Below are 17,954 nucleotides of genomic sequence, written 5' to 3'. Positions count from 1 at the left end.
ATCTTGGAATAAAATAATTGATGCTTTTCTAAAGGATGTTGGCTTCAAGAAGTGTGTATTCGAGCTTTGAGTGTATGTGAAGAAGTATACGAGTGATTGAGTAATTATCATTTGTCTATATGTGGACGACCAATTGATTACGGAAAAAATGAAAAGTGTATTTCAAAGTTCAAGAGTGAACTTATGGAAAAACTTGAGATGATCGACCTTGGCCTCATGACATACTTCCTTGGCATTGAGTTCCACAAGTCCAAAAGAAGACTGCTTATGCACTAAAGAAGGTATTCTTTTGAGACATTGACGAAGTTTGAAATGGAGCATTGCAATGCTGTCATTTCTCTAGTTGAACCAATGTTATAGTTGTCCAAGAATGAGGATGAGCAAGATGTTGATCCAACTTAATATAGGAGGTTGATTGGATCCTTGCGTTACTTGTGGAATACGCGACCGGGATTGGCGTTTAGTGTCAGTATTGTGATTAGATTCATAAGGAGGCCAGAGTTATCTCACTTGGAAACAATCAAGAGGATCCTACGTTATGTCAAAGGTTTTATTGGCTGCGGAATTCTCTTTACCGTAGCAGATACAGATAGAAAATGCAATTTGCTCGATTTTACCGATTCTAATTAGTGTGGAGATAAATATGATTAAAATTCTACAACTGGATACATCTTTATGTTTGGTGCGACACCAATCTCATGGTGTTCGAAGAAGGAATCAATATTTGCACTCTCATCTTGTGAGGCCGAGTACATTATCGTTTATGTAACGGTAAAGTCATGACCATCAAGCTATGGGTAAACTTGACGTCAATAAAACCAGAGTCGCCACCGCGCTTTTATTGTTTCCAAAGGAAAAGGGAAAAGTATGAACAAAACCCAAAGATAATAAATTTTCAAATCAAAACTAATAAAATGTCAGAGATTACAGGTAAGAGGGTTGGTTGCAATAAGGGAAGGTGTTAGCACCCAAAGTGTCCTAGGTACTCCTAGGGAGTCCTTTTTTATGTGTGTATGTGTTTTTGGTATAAAATGATGTTTGAGAAAAATAGAGTGTGGGGATGAGAAAAGAATTCATTGATTATATTTGTGTGTTTGACAAGACCTTCAGACTTGTGCCTACGTACCAACATAAAAATGAGGGATCAAAACCTCGTAGTTCGTGGTAACAATTTCACAATGAGTGGGTTGCTTTTAATAAAAGGTTAATAAGAAAGGCACAAAAGGCCCAAAAGTTTGAATGAAGCTGTTAGTTCCTTTTGTCTTTTGAAATTTTAAGTCAATATGATTAGATTTATTTACAAGTTTGATTTAAGAAAAAGAGTTTGAAAATTCATTGGCATAAGGCCAAAGTTTCTATTTGAAATAAGGTCTAAGTTTGAAATCACAAGCAAAGATTTTTTTTTTGAAAAGGGGGATATATTTTGAAATTTAAGAAGTGAGAGGAGATGAATAGACTAATCCTCAGCATAAAATTAAAAGTTAAGAGTTGAAAAGATCTGACCAATGGGATGCAATCCAACAGACAAGTATGTCATATAGAAAACCCATTTTCCCTTTGGACTTTGAATCAAGCAATAATCAATCAGACAATTAGCAATATCAAACATCATGAAGATCAAGGCATCAAATAAATATAGCCACATCCAAGCAAGAAAATCCCATAGCTAGCAGTCTTCTTTGTCTTCTCATGTATCAGATGAAATACTCCTTGTACAACTCAGAAGAAAGCATCGGACACAAGATCAAAATAACCATTAGCATCAAGACAAAGTAACAAATGAAAATAGGGTTCAGGGCTTGACACAAATGAAGGCTCAATACACAATAGCTTGGTTTCAGAATGTTGGCATTGGCCAAGTCCTTTTTGCACAGGGAATGTTGCCTATTTCTAAGTCCAAAAGTTCGGATTAAGATCAACAGTCCACCAAACATTTTTTAGGGTTATTTGTTGTTTATTAAGTATTTTAAAGTCCTAAGAGTACAAACAAAATCAAAATGCACAAACAAATGTATACAATCACAAGATATGGCTCAAATGAGCAAAGTGAAAATGGCATAAACATAAACAAGTTTAATGAAATGTAAATGGCAATGAATGATAAATGACTAAAAATTAAATTGCATAAAGTAAATGACTTTAAAGTAAAGCAATTATTAATAAGAGTTAGTCAAATGTTAGTCAAGGTTAATTGATTGTTAGTAGTGTTTTGCTTTTTAATTGATTAAGTCATTCTTTGGAGAACACTCAACCATCTATTCACAAGCATGGATCCTTGAACCAAGACATCTTCCATAGGAGGAGAAAAAGACCAAGTTTCCATACAATACCATGAAAGATGGGAGACTTATAATCTCACTTACTAGAATGCTATGCCTTTTTTGTGTCAAATTTAGCTCTATGTCAAGCAATCGTAATTGGACTTATGTAAAAGTCACAACTATCTGAGGTCGAGCAATAAAACTTTAGGTGTTAATGCATGTTAGAGATTTGGTATAATGAACCAAACTCCTAAAACATACCACACACTAAAAGAAAAGATCAAAAGGGATGGACCTATCTCATCCATACTTATATTGGTTCATCTGACACAAGGTCATTGATGAACCAATTAGCCTTAGGATACTTACGATTTCATTGGTCAATGAAAGGAATGGGGAAGAATAGGGATGAAGATGAAGGGGGAGGGAAATGAGAGAAACACAAATTGGTCAGGGGAGGATTTTATCAAATTAAAATCATTTATTCATTTTTGGAGATGAAATGTACATTTCATCCATCCCCTAAATCCAATAATTTTAATCCAACAATGGCTCAACGTAATTTTTACACAATTAATCAATTAAAAATCAAATTAAAAATACATTAATATACAAATTAGTTTGGTCAAAACCTAAAACCTCTTCAAAACACCAAATAAATGGCCAAGAGATTTATCCTAGGTCAAACAAGGTCAAAGGACCTTAGACAAAAAATTTCATGAGTTTTGAAAAGTAGAAGTATTTTTAAACAATTAAGAATATGCACAAAAACATTTAATTCATGAAAAATATCAAAATTAATCCAAAAAATAATTTTAATTCATAAAATGAAAGAGAAAAATATTTAAAGATTTTTGGTGAAAGTCTTATATTTTTTGGATTAAAAATGAAATTACTATGAATTAATCAAAATAAAGAAATTAAATGAAAAATCAGAAAATACAAAAAAACAAGGACCATCAGATATCCCTCATTAATAGAGGTGGCATATCTGATGCCCAAAATGCGCGCTCCATCATGTACCACAGTCAATGTGTGTACACGCGTGGTAATCAGAAGCGAAGGCCGAGATTAGAAGATGGAGAGAAGATCTGATGGATGGAGCATGCCACCACACCACCGGAGCTAGGGCTCCGATCTTTTTCTCCGGTGGACCTCACCGGACTGGTCTGTCATACCCCAATTTTGTCTGGGCATCTTAAATTTCCATAAATTCGATTTTAATTTTAGTTTGCATCATTCACATGCATTTCATCATGAATAATACCTAAAATATCAATTGGAATAAATTATTGAAAATAAAGACAAATTAGTTAAATCATTCCTCAAGTACGGACAAAACCAGTGGGTAAAAAGTTTCGAAATCAAGCTTGCAGACGCCAATATTATTAATCTACAGTTCGCGTAGTTTAACCTGGTATGCTCGTTATATTTTTCGACGACTTTTTCAGTCGCATTTTGATCGTCAGAGCCTTTTAACCGGTGAAAATTTATTTCAAAATTTAAAGAAACGTTGTATTTTTTCAATAAGTATATTTCGCGTTGATCATCTTAATGCACTCAATTTAATTTTTCGAGTAAATTTATATCCGACTTCTATTTATAATTGGTCATTTTATTTATTTGTTCAAATATTCAAATTAAGTAATTAGAGATTTTTTAATTATTTAATTTGAAATATTGAGTAGAAATTTTTGATGAGCACATTTTCTTTAATAATAAATTATTATTATTATTTTCAAAGCAAAATATATTTGAGCATTGGATTTCTTTTGCAAACTGACAACTCACACGTTACAGCTAGCAGTCAAAATTCTCTCTCTCATGAGTTGTCTAACAAATTATTTTGGACTTGGGTCTCCCTCATTTGAGCCCATTACCCACGAAAATCAGTCTATAAATACTGAAGTTTCAGTAGAGGAAAACACACTTGAAGTTACACTGGGAGATTCACTGGAAAAAGATAGTGAGAGAAAGAAGACAAAACAAAGGGGGATTTTGAGGAGAAGCAAAATACTCTGAGGTTTCCTTGGAACAAAACCCCGAGGAAAAAGATAGTGAGAGAAGAACTAACAGAGTTCAGAGCAGCCTCCAAACCCTGAAGGGAAATCAACTTGTAAACCTCACGGGTGCAACTCAATTTCAATCAAGCTCTCCAATCAGGTTTGCCCTATATCCATCATCTTTATGCCTTTAATTTGAATGCTCTAAATGTATGAGGTATTATGGGTGAATTTGATACCTTTTTTGTGAGCCTTTTGTGAATTTTGATGGAATTATTCATGTGGTTACATTTTGATTTAGGGGCAACTCTGGGTTACCCTATTTTGTTTATTATAACCTGTCTTGTGTTTCCATGGCATTGTTTTCTCTTGATTTCATCCTGCTGCTCTAACCCTTTGTCGAGTTTTGTGAGGGCTCACATGGCTTTCGCAGAGACACTCGCGTGGTTTCCCACTTTATTTGTGGGATACCCCCTAGAGTTTTATTCTGATTATTCATGTTGACTGATTTCCTTTGACGGTCCAGTTGGAGACATTTCAGGGTTTCTTGCCCCTTTAACTGCTATAGCTTCGGATCTTTATCCGTGTGGTAATTTTTTCCCTTTCTCATACTTTATCGCTTTCTTAGCTGGAAGACCTCGATAGGAGGCAATGTTTGAGCTAGGGGTGTTCGTGGTTCATGAATTGAATTGAACCGAACCATATTAATGGTTCAATCCAGTTTTTAAAAACCACTTTAGCAAAAAGTGGTTAATCTGTTTAATCAATTCAATTCGGTTTAAAACCAATTCAGAACTGGTTCATAATTTTAAACCAGTTTAATTTATTTAAACCAGTTTAAAACCAATTTTTTAAAAAATTAGATTAATTTTTTCACCAAATTCCAAACTGGTTTTTTTATATATTTAAAAAAACTGTTTCTTTTTTGTTTTTATAATAAAATTGAATTTAAAAATTGAATTCAAATCTGGATTTTTTAAAAATTGTTTCTTTTTTGTTTTAAAAAAAATTGAATTCATATTCATCACAGCGAATGCCACAGCCGACAACTTTTTCTGTTATGCACTTATATCATATCAGAACATTTGACTTCACATTTAAAAACACTACATAAACTTGTGATTACAAAAAGAATCAAAAATAAAAAGGTGTTATTGTATCAGTTTTAGTATATACTTCGTATTAGAAATTTTGGTACGTATTTGGATTCATAAGTCTTAATATAGAAACATTGATCTTGATATATTTAGAATTTTTCAATTAGAATTGACATTGATTATTTAATTTTATTTAACATTTAATAATCATTTATTAAACTATATATATAATGTGAAATTGATTTTGATATATATAAGCATTTAATAGAAGGTAAAATATATAGAAACAGTTATATATAAACATTTAATAGAAGGTAAAATATATAGAGACAATTATGAATCATTTTGAAATCGATTCAAAACAAATAGAAGGTGAAATTGAAATTGATGTTGAGTTTGAATTGGAAAGAAGATGATTTAGGGTTCATATTTCATATTTGGGGAAGAACACGTAATGTGAAAATGAAAATGTTATGATAATAGTAACTGACTAAAAAATATTAAAAGATTATAATTAAAATATTTATCATTTTAATATAATGATTTATTAAGTTTATTGAATTTGAGAAATAATAGTATTTATATTTTAGATAAAATTGTGGAAAGAGTTTATAAGAGTTTAAACTGGTTTTTAAATTCAATTAGATTAATTGAATTGGTTAAAATAAACAATTCAATCTACTAACCATTTAAATGGTTTAAGTATTTTATGGTTCAATTCAATTCATATTAAGTATTTGGATCAGTTAACCAAATTTTTGAACACCCCTAGTTTGAGCCCCTGGGTGGCATTTTACTTTGAGATACATGTTTTGTGTTTTGTATTCATATCCCCACATGTAGCGCGGTTCCTTCGTCAAGGACTGCCTGTTTGCCCTCGAGCATCCCAAACCCTAAAACTCCAAAGCAACACGTTTACTCCTTCTACTACAGGCGAGTAAGTCTCTGAAGGTCGAGCATCCGGTAGATTGCGTAGTGACGTCGTTCGTCCAAAACCCAATCCATAACCCCGTAGTTAGCCGAACTACGGCTTGCTCTGATTCTCATTCCAGATGAGATACGTAGGCATAAGACGCGATGTCTTAGCGAGCACACATCCCCATAACCCATAGGTCAGCCGAGCTACGAAGACTCTGATTCTCATATTCAAATGAGATACGTATGCAGTGGATGCGACATCCGCGCGAGTCATTTCTCTTAACCTTTTTAGTAAATAAACACATTAGGTAAACCCGCACCCTTTAGACAAAAAAAAACTACAAAAGTGGATCCCGTAGAGTACTATGGATGCGTAGGGGTGCTAATACCTTCCCTTCGCATAACCGACTCTCGAACCCAATATTTGGTTGCGAGACCCCGTCTTGTCCTTTCCTTTTTTCAGGTTTACTTTGAGCGTTTCCTTTCCCTCCTTTGGGATGAATAACGCACGGTGGCGACTCTCCTGTCATTCTCTTTCGCCGGTTGTTTTTTTCGCGCACTGTATTTTTCAGGTTGCGACAGCTAGCGACTCTGCTGGGGACCCTAAGAAGTTGACCTCTTGCTGGTCCATCTTCCCTAAGCGAGTCCCTCCTAGCTTTTGTAGTTTGTTTGTGTATTGGGTGTTCATGCTTTTGTACAGTTATTTATTTACCTGGTTTACCTTATTACATTGTGTACATATCATTGTTGTATCTGTTGGTTGGCTATGGCTGCTTGGTGATCTTTGTGAGATGAGTTCTATACCCGAACTCGAGTGCACTTAAGATAGGAGAATGGCATAGTCCTGTCAACTTGTGTGGAGTATTCCTTAGCGAGTTGACTTGCAAGCCCATTCACTTGGTGGAGGTCATGTTGAGATCAATAATGTCACATAAGTAAGTTGTGGTTAGACATTACTTGTTCCAATATAGACCTAAGAAGCCAAGGACCTTAGTTTACCTAACCCATCTTGGCCTATTCGTAGGACGTAGTGCGAAAGTCGTTCAAGTGTAAGATTTGATACGATTGTTACGCGATACTACACTCATAAGAGTCTCTCTTGAGAATATTGTTGGAATACGAGTAGTCGTTCCTCTAATAATATCCGAAAGATGGGATTATGACTACGGGAACCTTTTGTAGAACATGTTTGGCAGGTTTAAACCTTAGTACACTCCTTTTGGGTGGTTCTTAACCTAAACTCCATGCTCGTGACTTGTGACAAACCCTTGATTCATGGTTGATCCGATCAGGTATCCTTAATATCAATGAAACTCGGGTGTTGATAAGGTGTAAACCATAATCCGCCGAAATGGGTGGTTGATATTAAGGATAACATGATCCATCCCATGACCTTTGTTTGGTGTGCTCTTGATTTCTCTCCAGACAGTGCAACCTGACAGATGTTCAAGCAGATACAGCAATCCTGATTGACATGCCACTGCATTGCATTCACATCATCACATCATTTGCATTCATATCATTTAACACATGTTTATCCTTTTCAAGGAGGTTTAAATCTTCTTCTTGATTCTAGTCGGGGTTTTCTTCTTACACTGTTTATCAAATGTGAGACTGGAATCAAGGGGGTAGAATACTTTTGGAATTGATAAACATGTCATTGCATTTGCATAGTCATCCGCATGTCTTGCATAACAGGTACCGCCACAGTGTTCTCAGTTTGTTTGGTGTCCCACTAGCAGGATAGCTGACTCAGGCATTCACCGATATGGTACCCGAAGGAATCAACAGAGAGCGATGGAGAGTCTACAAGCAGAGCTCGCCGAGATGAAGATTCGCATGAATCAATTCATGGATTTGGTTCAAGGGGTGGCTCAAGGACAGCAAAAGCTTAGATTGTTGGTACAAAGGGATCCCCCTATTACTCAACCGGAGACGTTGGTTGATCCTCCAGCTGGAGAGGCTAATGGTCCCAATGGACCGGGGCCTATCCCAATCCTACATGTCACCTCCGGTCAACAACCCATTCAGGATGGTCAGGATGATCAGTTCCCCTTGCTTCAGAAAGACTTTGGCATGGACCCCATGTTTAGAAGATTGGAAGAAAGGTTGAAGGTAGTGGAAGGACAGAATCCTCTGGGAGTAGATGTTGCAGACTTGGGGCTGGTCCCAGGTGTGAGGGTGCCACCGAAATTCAAGGTCCCAATATTCGACAAATACAATGGCAGCTCTTGCCCCAAAACTCACGTGCAAGCCTATTTCCGTAAAATGGTTGCATACTCTGATGACGAGAAGCTACTTATGTACTTCTTCCAGGATAGCCTAGCTGGGGCATCCTTGGAATGGTATATGAGGCTGGACAGAGCCCACATCCGTTGCTGGAGGGATTTGGCAGAGGCTTTCGTGAAGCAGTATCAGTATAATGCAGACATGGCTCCGGACAGAACTCAACTTCAGAATCTGTCTCTTAAAAGCAATGAGTGCTTCAGGGAATACGCTCAACGCTGGAGGGATACAGCTTCCCGTGTTCAGCCTCCTATGTTGGAAAAGGAAATGGCCAACATGTTCATGAATACGCTGCCTGAACCTTACTTGGAGCGTCTGGTAGGTTGCAATGCTTCCAACTTTGCTGATGTGGTCTCTACTGGAGAAAGGGTGGAGAATTACCTAAAGACATACAAGATCCAAAGTGGAGGTGGATCCTCATCAGGGATGAAGAAGTCGTTCATTCAGGGACAGAAGAGGAGAGAAGGGGATGCAAGTGCCATATCTTCTTATCAGAACAGGGATAACCGGAGGAATAATTTTCAGAATTATCATCAGCAACCGTATGTTGCGGCTGTGACCATTCCAGCTGCAACACCACTATTACAACAACAATCACAACGTCAACCAGCTCAGTATCAACAGCAGCAACAACCGGGTAACAGACCCGCTTGTCAACAGAGGCAAAGGATGATGGACCGGCGTTTCGACACCCTTCCTATGTCGTACGCTCAGTTGCTTTCTAGTCTTCAACAGCTACAACTTGTGCAACTGTGCACTCTGGCTCCTCCTATTGGTAGACTTCCGGTGGGTTACGACGCCAACGCTAGGTGTAGCTTCCACTCTGGGGCACCTGACCATGACATTGAGAACTGCAAAGCTTTTAAGCACGTAGTTCAGGACCTCATAGATTCAAAGGCCATCGACCTTGCACCAGCTCCGAATGTCGTCAACAATCCCATGCCCCAGCATGGTGGTGCGAACGTTAATTTGGTAGAGGGAGAAGCCAAGTCCATTAAGGATGTGTTGAAGCTGAAGACTCCATTGTCGGATGTCAAAAGATGCTTGCTGAAGGCCGACGTTTTCCCCGGTTGTGGGAAGGGTTGTTTGGATTGTGCTACTCAGGGCGGAGGTTGTTTGAAGTTACAGCAGGGTATTCAGGCCTTGCTCGACAAAGGTATCCTCCAGGTTGAGGGTCTGTCTGTCCAAGAGTCTGCGGAAGGGGTTGAGGAAGAAGGGTTTGAAGATGCTACTGATGAATTCGCAGATGTTGTTCCTACTGATTCTGTAATCCATGATGTAACTGAAATGGATTCCGATGTTTCGGATGTGTGTACTTCAACGCCTCAGACTCATCAGGGGCCGATTACTTTCTCCAGTGCTGGCATCATTCAGTATGGTCAAGTCTCTGCAGTCAACGAAGAAGATGGGGATAGTGATTGTGACATTGACAACTGGGTGCGTCCGAGGATCCCGGGTGAAGTCATCAACAATTGGTCTTCTGAAGAGATTATCCAAGTCACTTTTCTGAAGGAGTAATTTTCTTTGTTTATTCATGCATGTCCAAGTCTTATGTTCCGCCTAGGGCGTAATGACTCATTGTAGGGCCCATCTATGTGACGCTTGCATTTTTTATCATAAATAAAGGACATCTTTTTGCATTCAAATATTTCGTTCCCTGTCTTTCTATTTTTGCAGTTTTTCAAAATAAATAAAAAAAAAATGGCAATGTTTCGTTTAGTTTTCACTTCTTGTTCACACTCATAAGCACATACCATCACTCATGCAGATGCACAACACCGGATCCTATTGATAACGGTTCTGCTATGGCTCGTTTCGACTTTGAAAATCCAATCTTTCAAGCTGAAGAAGAGGGTGATGAAGACTGTGAACTCCCTGAAGAACTTACCAGGTTATTAAAACAAGAGGAAAGGGTTATTCAACCGCATCAAGAGTCTGTTGAAGTGATTAATCTCGGCACCGAAGACGCCAAGAGAGAAATCAAAATAGGGGCTGCTTTGGAAGATAATGTGAAGAAAGGGCTGATTGAATTGCTGCAAGAATACGTTGACATCTTCGCCTGGTCTTATCAGGACATGCCTGGGCTGGACACAGACATCGTGGTACACCGCTTGCCTCTCAAAGAAGGTTGTCCTCCGGTCAAGCAGAAGCTCAGAAGAACAAGACCATAGATGGCTGTCAAGATAAAGGAAGAAGTGCAAAAGCAGTTGGATGCAGGGTTTCTAGCAGTCACCAATTATCCGCCATGGGTTGCAAACATCGTCACAGTACCTAAGAAGGATGGAAAGGTACGGATGTGTGTCGACTACCGGGATCTGAACAGAGCTAGCCCTAAAGATGATTTCCCATTACCTCACATCGACGTTTTGGTGGATAATACAGCTCAGTTCTCGGTATTCTCCTTCATGGATGGCTTTTCTGGCTATAACCAAATCAAGATGGCACCAGAAGACATGGAAAAGACAACTTTCATAACCCCATGGGGCACCTTCTGCTACAAGGTGATGCCGTTTGGTCTGAAAAATGCCGGAGCAACACATCAGCGAGCAATGGTGACTCTGTTCCATGATATGATTCATCATGAAATCGAGGTTTATGTGGACGATATGATTGCCAAATCTCAGACAGAAGAAGAACATTTGTTGAATTTGCAGAAACTGTTTGAGCGTTTGAGGAAATTCAAACTGAGACTTAACCCGAACAAGTGCACTTTCGGGGTGAGATCGGGAAAATTGCTGGGTTTTATCGTTAGCAGAAAAGGGATTGAGGTGGATCCCGACAAAGTAAAAGCGATACAGGAAATGCCAGAGCCAAGAACAGAGAAGCAAGTCCGTAGTTTCTTAGGGAGGTTGAACTACATTGCAAGGTTCATCTCTCACCTAACAACCACGTGTGAGCCAATTTTCAAATTGCTGAGGAAAGATCAGGCTATCAGGTGGAATGAAGATTGTCAAAGGGATTTCGAGAAGATAAAAGAGTATCTACAGAAACCTCCAATCCTTATACCTCCAGTTCCTGAGAGACCTCTGATAATGTACCTGTCAGTGACCGAGAACTCGATGGGGTGTGTATTGGGACAGCATGACGAGTCTGGTCGAAAAGAGCATGCCATATACTACCTTAGCAAAAAGTTTACCGACTGTGAAATCAAATATTCGCAGCTTGAGAAAACTTGCTGTGCTTTGGCCTGGGCTGCTCGCCGACTGAGACAGTATATGTTGAACCATACTACCTTGTTGATTTCTAAGATGGATCCAGTGAAATACATATTCGAGAAGCCAACTCTCACCGGAAGGGTCGCTCGTTGGCAAATGATTTTAACAGAGTATGATATTCAGTACACGTCACAGAAGGCCATCAAAGGGAGTATTCTGTCAGACTACCTTGCCGAGCAACCGATTGATGATTATGAGCCAATGAAGTTTGAATTCCCTGATGAAGACATCATGTTCCTCAAGATAAAAGACTGTGAAGAGCCAGTTGTTGAGGAGGGACCTGATCCAAACGAAAAGTGGACTTTGTTGTTTGATGGGGCTGTCAATGCTAGAGGAAGTGGAATTGGCGCTGTCATTACTACTCCGAAGGGTGCCCACATGCCTTTCACCGCTCGTTTGACTTTTGAGTGCACAAATAATGAAGCTGAGTACGAGGCCTGTATCTTGGGTATTGAGCAAGCCATTGATCTGAGAATCAAGACTCTGGACATCTTCGGAGATTCAGCTCTGGTGATCAATCAAGTGAGTGGTGATTGGAATACTCTCCAGCCCACTCTGGTCCCCTACAGAGATTACACGAGAAGACTTTTGACTTTCTTCACAACGGTAAAATTGTATCATATACCTCGTGATGACAACCAGATGGCAGACGCACTTGCTACTCTATCCTCCATGATCAAGGTAATTCGTTGGAACCATGCTCCCAGGATCGATGTGATGCGCCTTGACAGGGCCGCGTATGTGTTTGCTGCTGAACTGGTAGTCGATGACAAGCCCTGGTATCACGATATCAAGTGCTTTCTGAAGAATCAAGAGTACCCTGCAGGGGCATCCAACAATGACAGAAAGACTTTGAGAAGATTGGCAGGCAGTTTCTTCTTGAACAAAGACGATGTGTTGTATAAGAGGAACTTCAACATGGTTTTGCTCAGATGTGTGGACAGACACGAGGCGGACATGTTAATGCAGGAAGTTCATGAAGGTTCCTTCGGTACTCATGCCGGCGAACATGCAATGGCTAAGAAATTGTTGAGAGCGGGTTATTATTGGATGACCATGGAATCAGATTGTTTAAAGTATGCTCGGAAGTGTCATAAATGCCAGATTTATGCTGATAAGGTGCATGTACCGCCGAATCCTCTGAATGTGATGTCTTCGCCGTGGCCGTTTGCCATGTGGGGCATTGACATGATTGGAAAGATTGAGCCGACTGCTTCCAATGGGCATCGCTTCATCCTTGTTGCCATCGACTATTTCACCAAGTGGGTCAAGGCAGCGTCGTTCGCGAATGTCACCAGACATGTGGTTTCCCGTTTCATCAAGAAAGAAATCATTTGTCGCTATGGGATTCCCGAAAGAATCATTACTGATAATGGTTCTAATCTCAACAACAAAATGATGAAGGAGTTGTGTCAGAACTTCAACATTCAGCATCACAATTCTTCCCCTTACCGCCCTAAGATGAACGGCGCTGTTGAGGCGGCAAATAAGAACATAAAGAAGATTGTGCAGAAGATGGTCGTCACGTACAGAGATTGGCATGAGATGCTACCTTTCGCCTTATATGGGTACCGCACTTCAGTACGTACATCGACCGGGGCAACCCTTTACTCCCTTGTGTATGGTATGGAAGCAGTCCTACCTGTTGAAGTGGAGATTCCTTCCCTAAGAGTCTTGTTGGATGTCAAGCTAGACGAAGCTGAATGGATTCGGACAAGGTTCAATGAGTTGAGTCTTATCGAAGAGAAGCGAATGGCAGCCATTTGTCATGGGCAGTTGTATCAGAGTCGGATGACGAGATCCTTTGATCAGAAAGTGCATCCTCGTTGTTTCCAAGTCGGAGATTTAGTGTTGAAAAGGATCCTTCCTCCTCAGACAGATCACATGGGCAAGTGGACTCCTAACTATGATGGACCGTATATTGTCACCAAGGTTTTTGATGGTGGGGCTTTAATGCTTGCAACTATGGATGGTGAAAACTTCACTTCCCCTGTGAACTCAGACGCATTTAAAAAATACTTCGCATAAAATAGACCCGTTGGACAGTAAAAAGAATAGTCCAGGCAAAAAAATTGGCATCCCGACGAACCAAGAAAATGAAAAGGTTCGGGCAAAAATTAGGGATTAAAAGTGAAAAGATTGTACACCCGGTAAGTTGAAAACCTGAAAAGGCAACTTAGGCAAAAATGGGTATCCCGGTGGATTGAAAACCCGAAAAGGGCGATCCAGGCAGAAGTTAGGGATTAAGCGAATGACTGCGTTCTGAGTAGTTCTGAATCTCATCTCGTGCCAATGACTGGAAATTTTTGAAGGATAGGAAACAATCCAATCACTCTTTCAGAAAGCTGATCATCTGGAGGATCTTGAAGACGGGCAAGTCATAGCAGAATTGGAACCCAATAGAAATCCATTTCACATTGCCATTAGATTAATTTCTGTTTTTATCTATTGTGCGATTACCTCTTTCCAGGGATTGCTTCTTAGTGTAAATGCCTATTCAGAGGCCATTCAATCAATAAAATCATGTTATTCAGTATATCTCTGTTTTCATTTTCATTTTACTATTTTGTTTGCAAAAATGACGTCCGAATTTTTGATAAACATTGCATCATGACACATAAGGGCTTTACAGGTACATGCTTAATAAACATTTAAAATTGCTGTAAATTTTAAGTGTTTTGGATCGTCTATTCAGAACAGATACCCTCGGGGCATTCCATTAAAATCCCCTGCGACGATCGTGAATATCTTCCCCAGTGAAGTCGCCAACAGACGAATCTGGTGTCTTATCCCTGCAGAGCTGATCAGAGTGTTGGATTCTTCAATCCCCAGCAGGTTCTCACCACTGTACTTCCCCAAGCGTTTGTTTCAGGACATACACTCCCCAGTAGAGTTGACAGTGCCAGACTATATATCCCCAGCGGAGTTGACAGTGCCAGACTGTATCTTCCCAGCAGAAGTGGCTGCTCCTTAGAGTTCGATGCCAGATCGATAATCCCAATGCCAGATCCATGGTTTCTTTCCTTGAAGCAGAACCTCGGTACCGTATCAGTGTTTGCTCCCCCTGCTGAGTCATCTCTCGCAAATCGTGGTTGCCAGAACCATTGTAGCTTTCCTCAGCAGCAGGCTTCCAATGTCATTCTTTCCCCGATCAGAGTCTCGGTATGGCCAGAACACCGCATGGCTAGTCATCTCCCCACAGAGTTCTTTGCGATGTGCATCTCCAACAGCCTTGCCAGGGTCCAAAAGATGGTGATCATTTCCCCAGTAGATCCCCTTGCCTCAGCTTGGCATTCTACCCAGCATTTCGCATCCCTGCATGTAGAATCATATTGCATTGCATCCTTCCAAATCGCGTAGCATTTCCATTTTCATGGAGCATTACGCCATTGAAAAATTCAAACATACGCATGTAAGCATAAAACATTCTCGGTATCCCAAGTGATAAGCTAGAAGTTGTTTCCAGTACTCAGACTGAAGATTGTTCATGACTTACCTTTGTTATCCCCAGCAAGTGTCATTGGCCCATGCGCCGCCTCTATTATCATTCCCTATTTCTGCCAATGCTGACAGGCATGAAGTTTTCCGGTATCCAGACCGAAGTGGCATTCAGGCCAGTTTTCCGGTATCCAGACCGAAGTGGCATTCAGGCCAGTTTTCCGGTATCCAGACCGAAGTGGCATTCAGGCCAATTTTCCGATATTCAGATCGAAGAAGTTTCCGACGTTCAGGTCGATGCAACTTGTGGCATTCAGGCCAGTTTTCCGGTATCCAGACCGAAGTGGCATTCAGGCCAGTTTTCCGGTATCCAGACCGAAGTGGCATTCAGGCCAGTGTTCCGATGTTCAGATCGAAGAAGTTTCCGACGTTCAGGTCGATGCGACTTGTGGCATTCAGGCCAGTTTTCCGATATTCATATCGAAGTGGCATTCAGGCCAGTTTTCCGGTATCCAGACCGAAGTGGCATTCAGGCCAATTTTCCGATATTCAGATCGAAGTGGCATTCAGGCCAAGTCTTTCCGATGTTTAGATCGAAGAAGTTTCTGACGTTCAGGTCGATGCGACTTGTGGCATTCAGGCCAAGTTTCCGATGTTCAGATCGAAATCCTTTCCAGTATTCAGACTGATGAGCGGCATTCAGGCCATGGTTATTTCTGTGTTACCATTTATTTTGGTATCCAGTTTAACATTCTTTTTCGATATTCAGACTGACTCTCACCGTACCAGACGGATTCTTCTTTCAAGACCACCTCTTTGCCGATTCTGACAGACATTGTTACTTCACTTCACTTCAGTGCAAATTTTTGGGCTTTTATTGTATTCAATCCCTTGATACCTCGAAAGCACGAAAGCAGCTGCCATCTTCTTTCCGGGTCTCCAGTTGATTGAATAGGGGTAGCTGTAATACCCCAAAATTTACCCTTCATTTTTCCTGGAAAAAAAAACGAAAAAAAGAAAGAAAAAAAAAACGAAAAAAAAAAAAGAAAAAAAAATTATTTAATTAATTAATTATTTAATTAATTAATTAATTAATTAAATAAATAAATAAAATAAATAAATAAAATATAACAAATTATTTTGGACTTGGGTCTCCCTCATTTGAGCCCATTACCCACGAAAATCAGTCTATAAATACTGAAGTTTCAGTAGAGGAAAACACACTTGAAGTTACACTGGGAGATTCACTGGAAAAAGATAGTGAGAGAAAGAAGACAGAACAAAGGGGGATTTTGAGGAGAAGCAAAATACTCTGAGGTTTCTTTGGAACAAAACCCCGAGGAAAAAGATAGTGAGAGAAGAACTAACAGAGTTCAGAGCAGCCTCCAAACCCTGAAGGGAAATCAACTTGTAAACCTCACGGGTGCAACTCAATTTCAATCAAGCTCTCCAATCAGGTTTGCCCTATATCCATCATCTTTATGCCTTTAATTTGAATGCTCTAAATGTATGAGGTATTATGGGTGAATTTGATACCTTTTTTGTGAGCCTTTTGTGAATTTTGATGGAATTATTCATGTGGTTACATTTTGATTTAGGGGCAACTCTGGGTTACCCTATTTTGTTTATTCTAACCTGTCTTGTGTTTCCATGGCATTGTTTTCTCTTGATTTCATCCTGCTGCTCTAACCCTTTGTCGAGTTTTGTGAGGGCTCACATGGCTTTCGTAGAGACACTCGCGTGGTTTCCCACTTTATTTGTGGGATACCCCCTGGAGTTTTATTCTGATTATTCGTGTTAACTGATTTCCTTTGACGGTCCAGCTGGAGACATTTCAGGGTTTCTTGCCCCTTTAACTGCTATAGCTTCGGATCTTTATCCGTGTGGTAATTTTTTCCCTTTCTCATACTTTATCGCTTTCTTAGCTGGAAGACCTCGATAAGAGGCAATGTTTGAGCCCCTGGGTGGCATTTTACTTTGAGATACATGTTTTGTGTTTTGTATTCATATCCCCACATGTAGCGCGGTTCCTTCGTCAAGGACTGCCTGTTTGCCCTCGAGCATCCCAAACCCTAAAACCCCAAAGCAACATGTTTACTCCTTCTACTACAGGCGAGTAAGTCTCCGAAGGTCGAGCATCCGGTAGATTGCGTAGTGACGTCGTTCGTCCAAAACCCAATCCATAACCCCGTAGTTAGCCGAACTACGGCTTGCTCTGATTCTCATTCCAGATGAGATACGTAGGCATAAGACGCGATGTCTTAGCGAGCACACATCCCCTAACCCATAGGTCAGCCGAGCTACGAAGACTCTGATTCTCATATTCAGATGAGATACGTATGCAGTGGATGCGACATCCGCGCGAGTCATTTCTCTTAACCTTTTTAGTAAATAAACACATTAGGTAAACCCGCACCCTTTAGACAAAAAAAACTACAAAAGTGGATCCCGTAGAGTACTATGGATGCGTAGGGGTGCTAATACCTTCCCTTCGCATAACCGACTCCTGAACCCAATATTTGGTTGCGAGACCCCGTCTTGTCCTTTCCTTTTTTCAGGTTTACTTCGAGCGTTTCCTTTCCCTCCTTTGGGATGAATAACGCACGGTGGCGACTCTCCTGTCATTCTCTTTCGCCGGTTGTTTTTTTCGCGCACTGTATTTTTCAGGTTGCGACAGGAAGCTTACCGGTAGATTCTCCGATCATCTTCTCAGGTATGTCATTTATCATTCAGCGT

Source organism: Lathyrus oleraceus, chromosome 7, assembly GCF_024323335.1.
Source record: "Lathyrus oleraceus cultivar Zhongwan6 chromosome 7, CAAS_Psat_ZW6_1.0, whole genome shotgun sequence".
In the NCBI taxonomy this organism is placed as follows: Eukaryota; Viridiplantae; Streptophyta; class Magnoliopsida; order Fabales; family Fabaceae; genus Lathyrus; species Lathyrus oleraceus.
The sequence above is the reverse complement of the archived record's forward strand: the minus strand, read 5'-3'. Positions refer to the sequence as shown.